This window comes from Cajanus cajan, chromosome 7 (genome assembly GCF_000230855.2).
Source record: "Cajanus cajan strain Asha chromosome 7, NIPB_CcT2T_4, whole genome shotgun sequence".
In the NCBI taxonomy this organism is placed as follows: Eukaryota; Viridiplantae; Streptophyta; class Magnoliopsida; order Fabales; family Fabaceae; genus Cajanus; species Cajanus cajan.
The window spans coordinates 8,921,363-8,935,673 of record NC_138523.1 but is presented as its reverse complement, the minus strand read 5'-3'; positions in this window follow the sequence as shown (position 1 = coordinate 8,935,673).

The following is a 14,311-nucleotide window of genomic DNA, read 5'->3' as shown; positions in this document are numbered from 1 at the left end:
TTGTTTTGGAAAATTTTAGGTCAATGATAAGTATACTTTTATTAATTTGTAAATTGTTGATAATATTTTTATTTTTATTTTATCTAACATGCAAAAAATTTGATCTAAGCAACAAGCATACTGCAAGAATATAAGAACAACTAGACAAGAGAATAATCTTTAGAGAAAACCTCCATGGAAGAACCAAAGTTCATGATACCAAATATGATGAAACTAACTTGGAGAAGATGGATGATTCTCTTCAACTAGCTCCATTATGTTCCCTTTCTTCTTCCATGGATTCCAAAGCTTCAAAGAGATTGAAAATAATGGATAAGGAGAAGAGATGAACCTACCACTTCAAGGTAGAGATTGGCAAGAAATGAAGAACTTTCCACAAGGAGGAATTTCTTAATAAAAGTTCATAAGGAGAGAATTTTTTCAAGAAAGAGAACTAAGACTTTTTAAAAAGAAAACTCAAAAGTTTATTTCTCACAATATTCAAAAGTGTATCGTATTCAAGAGACACTTATTTATAAGTTTGGTAGCTTGTGGTGCAAGTTAAGATAATTCAGGTTAGGTTAACTTGAACTCAAAACTACTAACATTAGTTATGATTCAAAATTAAAAATTTCCTTATGAATATGTCACTATCTTAGATTTAGAAGAGTTAATAAGAACTTGTCACATTGCAAGGTAAGGAAAGTGTGACTCATGTCTCCATCATAAATCTAGAAGAGCCTATAGGAGGTTGCCACATGGTATAGTGTGTAAAGTGTGATTAAACAAGGGCATGTGACATGTTGGCTACTTAGATAGCTTATGTGACATCCTTGTTCCCTCCATGTTGGACATCCAACACACTTGCATAAGCAAGTGGATGTCGACTTGGAGCCAAGAGACGATGTTCATGGGCCAATTAAGCCCAATAAGTTCAACTAGCCTTTACTAGTTACACCATTCCTAATATACGATTTACGTCCTTAAAATAAAAGTACAAGGACATAAATTTCTACACTACTTGACCATAAATGTAAGGTCAAAAATAAAGAAAAATATTTATAAAGAAAATTATACACAAAGAGAAAATGGACTAAGTAATTAATTTATCACTCAAAAGGAGTTTAGGTCTTCTACTTTCACCACGAGTCCATTCCTCTTCATCCTCCTTGACATTGTCTTTGTGATAGGTCTTTTGGTAGACAATATGTCATCAGGTAACAAGAAACAATGTTTTGCCAATGGAAGGAACATGAGAACAATAGTTTAGTTCCAAAAATAACCCAAATGAAAAGGTCTATATAGCTAATGTAGCAACCTTTGCTTCATTTCAAGCTTGAAGGTCCACTTTACCCTTTTGTCAACTTTCTACTCTTATGCAATTACTTCACATTATTATAAATGTGAGAATCATATTGGTATCCAATACCCATGATGTTGAAGTAGATGAATTGACTTTTATAACATAAATACCTAAAGTTGAAGTCTCACTTCCCTTCTTCTTTATCCACTTCTAGGTATATTTGAGCAATTTCTTCTTTCAAAGTTTGGTCCAACTATAATAGAAGCATGAAGCATCTTCTAATCACACCACTTCTAGGTATGGACACTCAATGTTTCCAACCACCTGAAGCATCCCTCCCAAGATATTCATTATATGGGTCTTTCTCACTAAATACAAGGAAGTCTATCCTAGATGGAATCAAATGAAAGCTTTATCTTCATTTCTTACACCACTAGAAGATGATTTTTCCCAAAAGCAACTAGCATTGTTCATTATTATCAATGTAGGCTCCCTTTTAAACATATGTATGCCAATTTGAATTAAATATGTTAGTCCTAGACTTGAGATGTCTAGTTTTAGACTTGAAGAATGTTGAAAATCTTATATTAACTAATAATATAATCAAATTAGAGTATATAAGAGAGTTGAAGTTGATTCATATTCTTAAACATATCAAAATATTGACGATGCATATGAACCACATATAAATGGTGGGTCCTTTTCTGATTTAGTTGCAATTTTATTTTATTCTTTTACTTTCTTTTGATAACAAACAATTATATTCATCTAACCTGCCCTTGTCAAATTGTGAGGGGGAACTATAGGTGATAGTAATGGTGTAATTAAAAAAAAAAGAAAGACGTATATAATATTTTTATACATTTTCAGAAGAAGAAGAAAAAAGTAAGATTTTCTAACTGGTGGTGCCGATTCTGCCCCATGGATGAAATGACAAACATTATTCCGTCATTCTTGTATTAAAATGGTTAGTTAACCAATCCAATGAACTTTGGCGGCAAAATCCTGGGTTTGAAGCCGTCCAAACTGATAATTAATTAAAATTGTATTTTTTATAGGCCAATGATGACGACTATGGATGAATGAGTAGCATAATTTATTTAGCTTAGACATATGATTAATTGAAGTGTTAATTTGTTTGTTTTTATTTTTTTTTATTTTTTATAATTAATCATGGTTTCCAAAAGGATGGGGACAAAGTGGCTTCTCAAACAGCATAATTCTCCATTGACCTCCCTTATCATGCTCGTCACCCTCGTGTCATGCAACTTTGCCATATATTCCCCACTTTCTAGGGTGGCAGCAGCACGCGCCTCCATATCATATACATTTTTCATTCGTCTTTATCAATACTCATGTCCTTTCGTTCCTCACTCCCCCACATTAATATACTATACCATCAACAATCCCATTTTATTTCTAAATTAACAATTTATGTTCTTTCATGTTATAATACGCGTGTTGTTTTCCATATCTTGGAGAGTTATAAGTCATAATAATGGTGTGAGTTTTTTTTTTTTTAAAAAAAAAAGATCGTATGACTTTTTTTTCCTCGACTCATTTTTTTTAGTCATTTAAGATATGTTTCCATCCATCTCTTCTAGGGAAAAAAAAAAAAGATATGTTAAATTCTTACGCTCAATTTATTAAATGGTATAGTTCATTTCATGCTTACATTTATTAAGTTTAAAATTAAGTCTTTCGTGTTGAAGTATCCAAACTTTGGTCAAACTCAAGCACTACCTCCACATGTTTAGCTTTATAAACTTGCATGACCTAACGATTTTGTAAATATAAAAGGTATAGCTTTATAATGCATAGCCTTTTTCTTTTATAACTACGAAACTATAATTTCTTTCTACATGATCGGTTCATTTTAAGAATAAAATATATATCTTTCCAACACAACTCTCTATGCTTAAATTGGAAATCATACTTTAATTCCTAGTTAATTAAAAAACACAAGTGTTGGATTAATTGTACAAATGATTTTGTTTTTTTTGTACATCACCCATTTTTTTAAGATATATTTTGTGAGAAAAACGTACAAATTTAATATCATTGCGTAAAGGAAAAATGATTATAAAATAGTGTACTACTACTTGTGTGTGCCATTAATTCTATAAGCTAGACTAACTAAAGAAGAATCTAGGATTTTGAGATCTGGGTAGTTGTTAGTTCACACGAATGTGCATGTAGGCACTCAAATGTTTATAGATAGCATAATACTAGCTTATTATTGGACTTGAAGATGTGCAATAAAGTTCATTAATTAATAGACAAAATCCCTTCTTAATCAAGGGTTATGGTTTGTTTGGGATATTTGCCACTGTTTGGGGTCCTTGGTTGGGCGTGTTTGCAGATATATAATAACATCAAATCAATGTGCATGTCTCACGAATGTGTCTCAGTTTTCCTAGTATTTATTTATTCACTTTTGGACTTCAGCAGCAGGTCCCCCTCACGCATGTTTCAACAATAATTATCATATCTCTTAATGATTTTAATCCAACGGTCAATATAAAATCGTAGAAACAAACTAAACTTGAATGACCTAGTGAATGCCGAATATTAAATGGGTATCAAAACCAGATAAATTTTAAGATTTTATCTCCGCATTCCCCGATTAATATTTTTTACTAGGTGAAATATTAAAATTGTTTACTCTCTGCATTTTACATTTTAAATTTTTATTATATACAATTAAAATTTATAATAAATTATGTATATAAATAAATGTTATAGTTGAATATAGGTTATATTTGAAATTCTTATAAATAGATATTTGAAAATATCAATTATATTTAAATTAAAAAATAATTTATATCGTGATTTAATATTATTTTTATTAATTATTGATAATTTATTTTAAAAATATTAAAATTTAATTTATAAATAAATATGATAAATAAATAATAAAAAAATTATGTTAAATTAGAAGTTAAAAGAATCTCTAAAATTTTCTTTGTTGAAGAATATCCCCTAAAAATGTTCTTACGTGAGAAAATCTTTCACATTTAATATATAGGAGTTAATTTGTCCCTATTCAATATCTTGTTACATGTTGATCTTAAGATTTGACAACTTTTATTTTTACTTTCCACAAAAGTTGCAATTGGAAATACAATTTATTAGAAAAAGTTATACCCCTTGGGTTCTTAATATAAGTAAAATAGAATAGAAACATTGCTACATCATTTAATTTTGTTAATCTCACCTAAAAAATACTTTATACTTCTAAATTATCCTTCCTTGAAATGTAATAAAGAATAAAAAAGAGATATTGAAAATACAATCCCAATTAAATGAATAAATATTTTGGGATGACAACATCAATTAAGACTAACAAACATAAATATTTTTTTTTTGCTTATATTCAGAATTGAAGGAGAGTACTTATTTATTAAAAAAAATTTGATAAACAACTTGGAAGGACCGAATGGAGTCCTCATCGAGCAATCTATGATACTTGAATTCAATACTAGCAACAATCAGGTCAAGTATGAGGCTCTGTTGATAAGGATGGATGATCTTACCTCATGAAATGGGCATTTAGAATTTGGTGGCACGTAGTGACTCACAATTTGTAATCGGTCAAGTGATCCACAATTTCCAAAACTAAGGATTAATTTCCAATTAGCTAAATATTTGGAAAAAGTTAAGTTGACTTCGGTATGCCAACTTTTCACATTCCCATGTGTCGAGAGATCATAATTATTGGACTAATTGATAAACTAATTTTTGTATATCTTTTTATGTATTGTTTTTGTTTATTTGACTTTTATTAGTATTATATTGTGATATATTAGTTTTGATTTGTTCTAGTAAGTCATTTCGATTTTAGTTGCAAATTTTAGTTAATTTTCATAATTTTTTTCTGTTTTGACATTGTTTCTTGTGTTGGCTATATCTAGAGCTCCTAACATCATATTTGGACGTTCATAGTGTCCTTGGAAAGATAAGAGAAAGTTCTACAACTTCTTTGTTGGTAGAAAAGGCCAATTCAAACGTTAAGTGACCCAAAATTGCGTTGCAAAGTTGCGGTCCTACACAATATTTTCCCTTTCTTTTTAGATTGCAATATTAGGATTTATTTAATGATGAAATTAGTTGATTTAGTGGGTTGGTCCTTTAATTACTCAGATTACTAGGCTCATTAGTGTAGTCTGTAAATAAGTGTAGCACATGTACACTTGAGATAATATTCCTCATTTTTCAAATTTTAGAATTACCTTCTCTATAAGTTTCTCTAAATTCTCTCTCTCACACACACCCTCTCTTTCTCTCTCTCTCTCTCTCAGATTTTCTCTCTTGCTTACACAAATTGGATTGTTACAACATGATTATAATGTGTGGCTAGTTCATTAATCGATTCTAGATTTCAAGAACCACAGTACAATTCAAATTTATGATCTTTTTATTGAACAAATTCTCTGTTTCTCTTCTCTATTCTAGGTTTTTCTTTCATTTTTCATGATTATGAATTTCATTTTGGATCTAGAATAGAGATTGAAGATTAAATTTAGATCTAAATTTATATTTAGATTTAGACTTAAAATAACCTAAATCGCCTAATTTAACTGCGCGTTCACTATTCTTGAATTTTATTAAAATTATGAGATTACAATTGTGTTTCATGTTTTGATGGAATTTATAGATCTAGATTTAGGTCTATGTTTTTTTTATTAAGTTCGTGCTGAATTAGGTTGATTGAGAATTCAGATTTATTGTTCAACTATGAAAGTTTTACTCTACGAATTGAAACCTTGAACTGATATTTCTCTGATTGAATTTTCGAATCTTAATTCTTTGTTTTGTTGATTAAATACTGTGTTAAAATATTAAAAATCCCCTTACTAATTACATGATAAAATACGAATTAAATGTTTTTGTGTCTTCATGAAGAATGACCTAGGTTGTTCTCTATATTGCAAATTTTTAGGGGAAATCTAGTTTGTTTTTTATAGTCTCGACAACACTATCACTATTTTATTATCAAAGTTGGCCAACATAAAGAAGCTCGAGTGCAACTAGTCGATGATGTAGGAAATGCTTAAAGTACCAAGCATAAGCTACAAAATACTGGATGTGCTATTCTTGCAAGAGGAATGACAATCTTGGATGGGACTTCTTATCTCTTGAGGAAGAACGAATTACCTCCAGGACCTGATGCTGCAAAGAAGATGATCAAGGAATTTGCAATGTATACTATAGTGGGAGGGAGGCTATATCAATGAGGTTTCAACATGTCAATACTACGTTGCTTAGTCCCAACACAATAGAGTCATTTTATGACCCAGGTTCATGAAGGAGTTTGTGGAATTCACATCAATGGATGATCTTTGGCTAAGGAAATTCTAAGATCTGGATATTTTTTGATAACCCTTAGATTCAAATATCTTGCCTTTGTAAAAAAATGTGATAGTTGTCAATGACATTTTTATGGAGGACCATCCATGGGAAGTTCACGCTTGAAAACCATTGGACATTTAACTAGGTCCATGATTAGGAGGCTTGAAGAGACTTCTACAAATGAGGTGTTTCTTAGACCTATTCTCTATATGAGTATTGAGTATGATTCCTATATATAGTTTCATAGTCTCTATTGTATATATCTTGTATAGTTTGAGTTCTTTTTCCTTGTACATAGTAGATACATGTATAGGCTTATTTTTGCCGTTATATTTGTAAGGTACCTTTATCTTTCTTTATAGGTCATACCCTTAGGATTTTAGGGTACATTGCTTGGAGACTTTTACTTCATTTGACCTTATATTAAAGGTCATAGATTTTTATATTTTTAGTTTTAGTAGTGGGGTAGCAAGTAGCAATTGTATAAGTGAAGCTAGCAATTGGGCCTTTAGTAGGCCTAGGCCAAATTTTACATATTAAGCTTGTTTTCCTTCATTTAATCCAAGGAATTGATTTAGCTAGGTCTCATCATCATTTGGTGAACCTAACTAAACCAATTCCTAAGTTTTTGGATTGGATTAAGTGAAGGAAATCAAACTTGGCCGCCCCTCCCTTCTCCTTGGTTGAATTGCTCTAGCTTCTCCAACACACCTTGCCACTTGGCTTGCTAAGGGGACAAGGTGACACTTGACACTCTATGATTGACTCTTCTAGATCTAAGTGTCTCATTCTTGTCTCCTAGGAGACAAGGTGACACTTGGCACTCTATGATTGACTTTTCTAGATCTAAGAGTTCCTACCTTGTCTCTATTTTTTCTAGCTTGCACTACAAGCTTCTCCACCACTATATATAGGTTCCATTACATGTAAAACTCACTTTTGGATGATATATTCATATTTTTGCCGAGAATTCCCTCTAGTTCTCTCTCTCAAAAGTCTAAATTCTCTCTTTGATTTGCTTTCAATTCTCTTATCCTTTTCCTAAGAGTGTGGTGAGAGTTGAAATGATTTATCTTCTACCTTGAAGTGGCACCATTTGAAGAGAGTTTTTCACCATTAAATGTGAGTCCAGAGGTTTCCTCCTCCGTTGAAGACCTTGAAGAAGCTTAAGGAGTGACAAGAAGGAAAAGATCTAGGAAGAAACTTAAAGGAGACGCTACAACAATCAAATTCCTCCTTGAGGTTTCCATCACATTCAACTTTGCACATGGCCCTAGTTGAAATATTGCACTTAATAGAAAAATCATGGCCTTTCAATAGCTGGGGTTTCGATTTGCTCAAACAATTTTTGAAGGTAGTTAGGCAATTGAAATTCCTCATTGATGTTATTGACTACTTCACAAAATGGATAGAGACAGAGTCCATCGTCGTGATCTCAACAGATAAGGTAAAGTTGTCCATTTGGAAGTCGCCTGTATGTCAATATGGAGTCCCTTGCATAATTTTTTTGCTAACAATGACACTCAATTTGCTAGCAACATAATGCAACATTTTTTGTTGAGACATTAGTATCCACTTAGTATTTTCATTAGTTGAACATCGACAATCAAATGGCCAAGTTGAGGCAATAAACAATTAAAGTTAGCCTATTTGGATTGAAGAAACGACTAGATGAAGTCAACACAAAATGGGCGGATTGATAGGATTGTGGAGTTACTATCAAAAGTAAACTAGATTTCCCCTAAAAATTTGCAATACAAGGAATAACCTAGGTCATTCTTCACGAAGACACAAGCACATTTAATTCGTATTTTATCACATAAAATTATTATGTGGATTTTTAATATATCGAACAATATTAAATCAACAAAATATAATTAAAAATTAAAAATTCAATCAAAGAAGTATCAACAGGTTTCAATCCATACAATAAAATTTTCATAGTTCAACAAGAAATCTGAATTCTTAATCAACCCAAATCAACAGGAGCTTAATAAAAAACATAGATCTAGATCTAGATATATGAATTCCATCAAAATATGAAACACATTCGCGATCTCACAATTTTAATAAAATTCAAGAACAGTGAACGACTAAATTAGGCAATTTAGGTTATTTTAGGTCTAAATCTAAATTTAAATTTAGATTTAATTTAATCTTCAATCTCTATTCTAGATCCAAAACGAAATTCATGATCATGAAAAATGAAAGATAAACCTAAAATAGAGAATAAGATAAGTAGAGAATTTGTTCAATAAAAAGATCAAGAAGTCAAATTTTACTGCAGTTCTTGAAACCTAGAATTGATTAATGAACTAGTCATGCATTATAATAATTTTGCAGCAATCCAATTCATGTAAGCAAGAGAGGAAATCTGAGAGAGAGAGAAAGTGAGAGTGAGAGAGAGAAAGCATTTTGAAAGACTTCTAAGAGAAGAAACCTAGTCTAAAAAATGAGGTATATGATGTCAAGTGTACATGTGTTTCACTTATTTATAGACTACACTAATGCGCCTAATCAGAGTAATTAAAGGTTTAGTCCTCTAAATCAACTAATTAGATCACTAAAAAAATCCTAACATTACATTCTAAAAATAAAAAGAATACTATACAAGGCTATAACTTTGCAATGCATTTTTGGGTCACTTAACATCCAAACTGGCCTTTGCTCCTAATAAAGAAGTTGTAAAAATCTCTCTTATCTTTCCAAGACCACCAAGAACGTCCAAATCTAATGTCAGGAGCTCTAGATATGGTCTGCACAAGAAACAATGTCAAAATAGGGAAAACAATTATGAAAATTAACTAAAATTTACAACTAAGACCAAAATGATTCACTAGAATAAATCAAAGTTAATATATCACAATATAATACTAATAAAATTCAAATAAACCCAAAAAACAATACATATAAAGATATACACAAATTGGTCTATCATGGATCATATTTGTCAAGTTTTATGGTCGTACCATACTACCCCACACTCTTCCACTCATTAAACTCTTTTTCATTTAGTATATGGAACAAATGTAGTGATTTTGATTGAGATAGCCAAATCTAACATCCAAGTGTCATCATTTTTTATAGAAACGTTGAAAGAAGGACATCAAGTAGATTGGATACTATGGAAGAGGTTCGGGAAATGGCTCACATCAAAGAGGTAATAGTAAAGGCCTGTGCCAAGAAAAAGTACAACTCAAAGGCCTTATTAATATTTTGTTTTGAATATAGCATTTTTTATTAACAACCTCTGCCCATAAGTGTTTTGGAAATGAATTTTCACAAAGAAAAGTTCAAGCCATTTCTTGTAATGTTCGGTTCTTTCTTTCAACTATCCCGTTTTACTGAGGTGTTCTCGATGAAGAGAAGTTTTGAAAGATACCAACCTTTTCATAAAACATTTAAAAACTAGAAATTTCAAATTCAATTACATGATCACTTCTAATGGTAGATATGGAAAAATTGTTTTCATTTTTAACTTTTTTACGGAATATCTCAAAGAATTTGCAAGACTCATGTTTGTGGGTTAGGAAGTATACCCATGTGTATCTAGAATAATCATCTACAATGACAAATCCATACTTTTTTACAACCCAAACTCAAGGTTCTAGTAGGTACTAACATATCCATATGTAATAGTTCCAAAGGTTGTGGAGGGGAAGAAAACTAAACATATCATACTTTCATCCCTTTGGGTGTTATGTCTTAAACACAAAGGATCAACTTGGAAAGTCTATCTCCAAAGTGGATAAAGGCATCTTCCTTGGATACTCAAACACCTCAAAGGCATATAAAGCTTTTAACTCTAGAACCTCTGTGGTTGAAGAATCTATGCATATGAAGTTTAATAATAGATTAATGATAGATAGGAAACTATTAGATCTAGAGGAAGATTTTGTAGACTTTTTGATTAATTTAGAGAAGACAAAGGATCCAGATGCAAGAAATTAAATGATAGTCATGCCTAGAGGGCAAACAAATCAGTTAGACAAACCTACTAGAACTCACAAAGATTAGAAGTTTGTCAACTATCATCCATGGGATAAGATTCTTAGAGATAGGACTAAAGGTGTCAAAACAAGGTTTGCTCTCAAAGATAATGCTTCCTATACTTTGGTGTCAAACATTTAACCAAAGAACATAGACAAAACTCTTAGTGATAATGATTGGATTCTAACTATAGAAGAAGAACTCCATCAGTTTGAAAGATATGATGTATGGACTCTAGTTCTAAAGAGAAATCATCAAAACATCATTATAACAAGATGGGTCTTCAAAAACAAGTTAGATGAGCAAGGTAAGGTGGTAAGAAATAAAGCTAGATTGGTAGTACAAGGCTACAATCAATAGGAAGGTATAAATATCATTAAAACCTTTATACCTGTTGCCAAACTTGATGCTATAAGAATTATGTTAGCTTTTGCAACTCACAAAAATATTAAACCATTTCAAATGGATATAAAGAGAACTTTTCTGAATGGAATAAATGAAGAGGAAGTTTATGTTAAACAACCTCTTAGTTTTGAAAGCCCAAATCTCAAAGAACATGTTTTAAAATTGAAAAAATGCTCTTTATTGTCTCAAACAAGCCCCAAGAGCTTGGTACAAAAGTCTAAGTAGCTTTCTTTTAAACAATGATTTTGTGAGAGGTAAAGTTAACACAACTCCTTTTAGAAAAAGTCTAGAAACTATTTCATTGTAGTATAAATTTATGTTGATGATATTATTTTTAGTGCTTAAACATATAAAGTCCAGAGGGTTGTGTACCCTACGATCACTATAGGACTGACCCTCCTTACAATCGTCCCATTATTGAGTTTTATGGGTCGACTTACGTAAGGATTCTTTGGTGACCATCTACATATATCGGAACACCCCCTAATAATATTCTTTAAGGGGACATTTGGTAAGAAAAGTTTTTCATATCCAAGAATCATGATTTCTAGAAATTACAAATTATGAGAATCATGATTCATGGAAATAGTTAAAATATGTTTGGTTACACATAAAGGTTCTTGGGAATAGTCATATAGGATTCCTAAGAATTAAATATTTTCATGTTTGATTATACTACTATATCCCTAGAAATATAAATATTTTTTTACAAAAATATATTTTATTAAAAATAAGCTTATTATATATATTTATATACTTTAATCTTATTACTAAAAATATGACATTAATCTATTTTTAAAAAATTGAAAACTTATAGTTAAAATTATTTAATACAAATTTAACAAAATTTAAATAAACAAAGAAAAATGGTACAAAATAATTAAAAGGATAAAAATATATATTTCATTTCATTCAAAAAAAATAAATTAAATTTTTTTAACAAATTCCATTAAACTACAGAATCAAAATTGATTTTAATAATATTATTAAAATTGACAAGGTCAAGAAATAATGAAATATAAGAAAAAGAGAGAGAGAGAGAGAGAGAGAGAGAGAGAGAGAGAGAAACAAAGATATTGGAGGGAGAGAGGGGGGGGGGGGAGTGAAAGTGATAGTGAGAAAGAGAGGGGGAGAAAGAGAAATAGAAGGGGAGAGAGAGAGGACAGGGAGAGAGGAAGAGAGGGGAGTGAGAGTGAAAGAGAGATAGAGAGAGAAAGAGAAATAAAAACAAAGAAAGGATATTGTGGTTTTTTTATATGCATTAAACTTTTTCCTTAACTCAGGAAAATTAGACTCCCACCCCTCTCATGGAAATGTTTTTGTAGGAAAGTGGGATAAAAATGGTTCTTAGGAAACTACATTCTTGGGAATCTCTTTTTTTCTTATTAAAAAAAAGCTACCAAATATAGGAAACTAAGATTCCCAATTTAAGATTCCTTAAAATGTAAAAACATTTTGCATATCAAACTTCCTCTAAGATTAATTAAATGCATTTTTGGTCTTTAAGTATTGCAATATTGTGATTTTAGTTTCCAAAATTTAATTGAGCAATTTTAAATCCTCAAGTATTGCAATTATGCAATTTCGGTCCTTAAATTTTTAATTGAGCAATTTTAGTCTCTCAAGTACTATAATTGTGCAAATTTAGTTTCTTTCATTAAAAATTTAATAAGTTTGGTTAATGTGACGTTAACAGGTGACATGATATATAAATATACTAGTAATATCACTAATATTAATATATCACTAATATTATAATATCAATAATATGTATAAATTTTATTTATTTAGTAATAATAATTGTATATCATTTGAATGTGTATGAAAATCATAATATTTAACTTAAGTATGTCAACAGTTGTGTATATATATATATATATATATATATATCATATAATTTTAAAATTCTTAGATTTTTATTGGGAGGAACTAAAGTTGTATAATTGTAATACTTGAAGGAATTAAAATTACTCAATTAAAAATTGTTAGACCAACATCATATAGAGGGATTAAAATTGTTTAATTAAATTTTTAAGACTAAAATCGCACAATCAAACTTGAGGAGCCAAAATCACATTTAGTCCTATTATTTAGAAAATGACTATTTTGTTGCATAGTTTTTAGTAAATAAAGTTAATCTTAAGGCTAATTTTGTCAAATCACTCTTCCCTTTTATCTATTTAATTGACTTTTCTTAGCCTGTGTAAAACAATCCTAGAACCACTCTTATTATGGAAGGGGAGAGTATCTTCTTACTATCAACCCTTTATATTAAATATAAACAACTTTCTTGCACAAGAGCATTTTTAGGAAGTTTTCTTTCATGAGAAAAGTTTTAGAATTTTTTTTAACTATTCTTATCTAATTCAGTTTTTTTATTTATCTTAATTATTTATAATTAAATTATAATATTTTTAAAATAAATTATCGATAAATAAAATAATCTTGTATTACAATATAAATTATTTATTATAATAAAAAATATGATGTATATATTTAAAAATATTTATTTATACAAACTTTTAATATAATTTATATACCCAAACTTAATATGTATTTGTATATATAATTTATTATAAAGTTTAGTTATATATAATAATTATTTAACCTATGTATTGCACATGTTGAAATATTAGTTTAATTAATTTATAAAACAAATATAGTTTATATATTCATATGTCCATAAATATTTAGAGATTAATTTTTTAAATTAATTATCAATAATTAAAAATAATGTTATGTCGTAATATAAATTATTTATTTTAAATTAAAATTATAATTTATGTTTAAAATATTTATTTATATAAATTTTAACTACAACTTATATGTTTAAAAATATCTATTTATATAAATTTTAAATATAATTTATATATTATTCATATGTAGCATTAATTTGTATATATATTTTAGTATAAAATTTTGTTATACATAAAAAAAATACATTTAGCTTGTGAAATATGCAAGCTAAAATATTAATATTATAAATTATATAAAATGATAAAAGGTGAATAAAAAAATGTGGTCATGAATTGAATATATACTTATATAAGGAAAAGAATGTGATCATCAATTTAATATACGTACTTAAAATGATAAAAGGTAAAAAGTTAAAGTGGAAATGTTAACGAAATAATTTTAATACATTTTTTATTATTAACTAATTTTTTTTAAAAAATGTAAAGTGACTTTTATTCTTTATTTAATATTTTTTTGTCTTATAATTTTTTTAATAAATTTTAATTAAATATTTGTTAAAAAATACTAAATTTGCTTATGAATAAA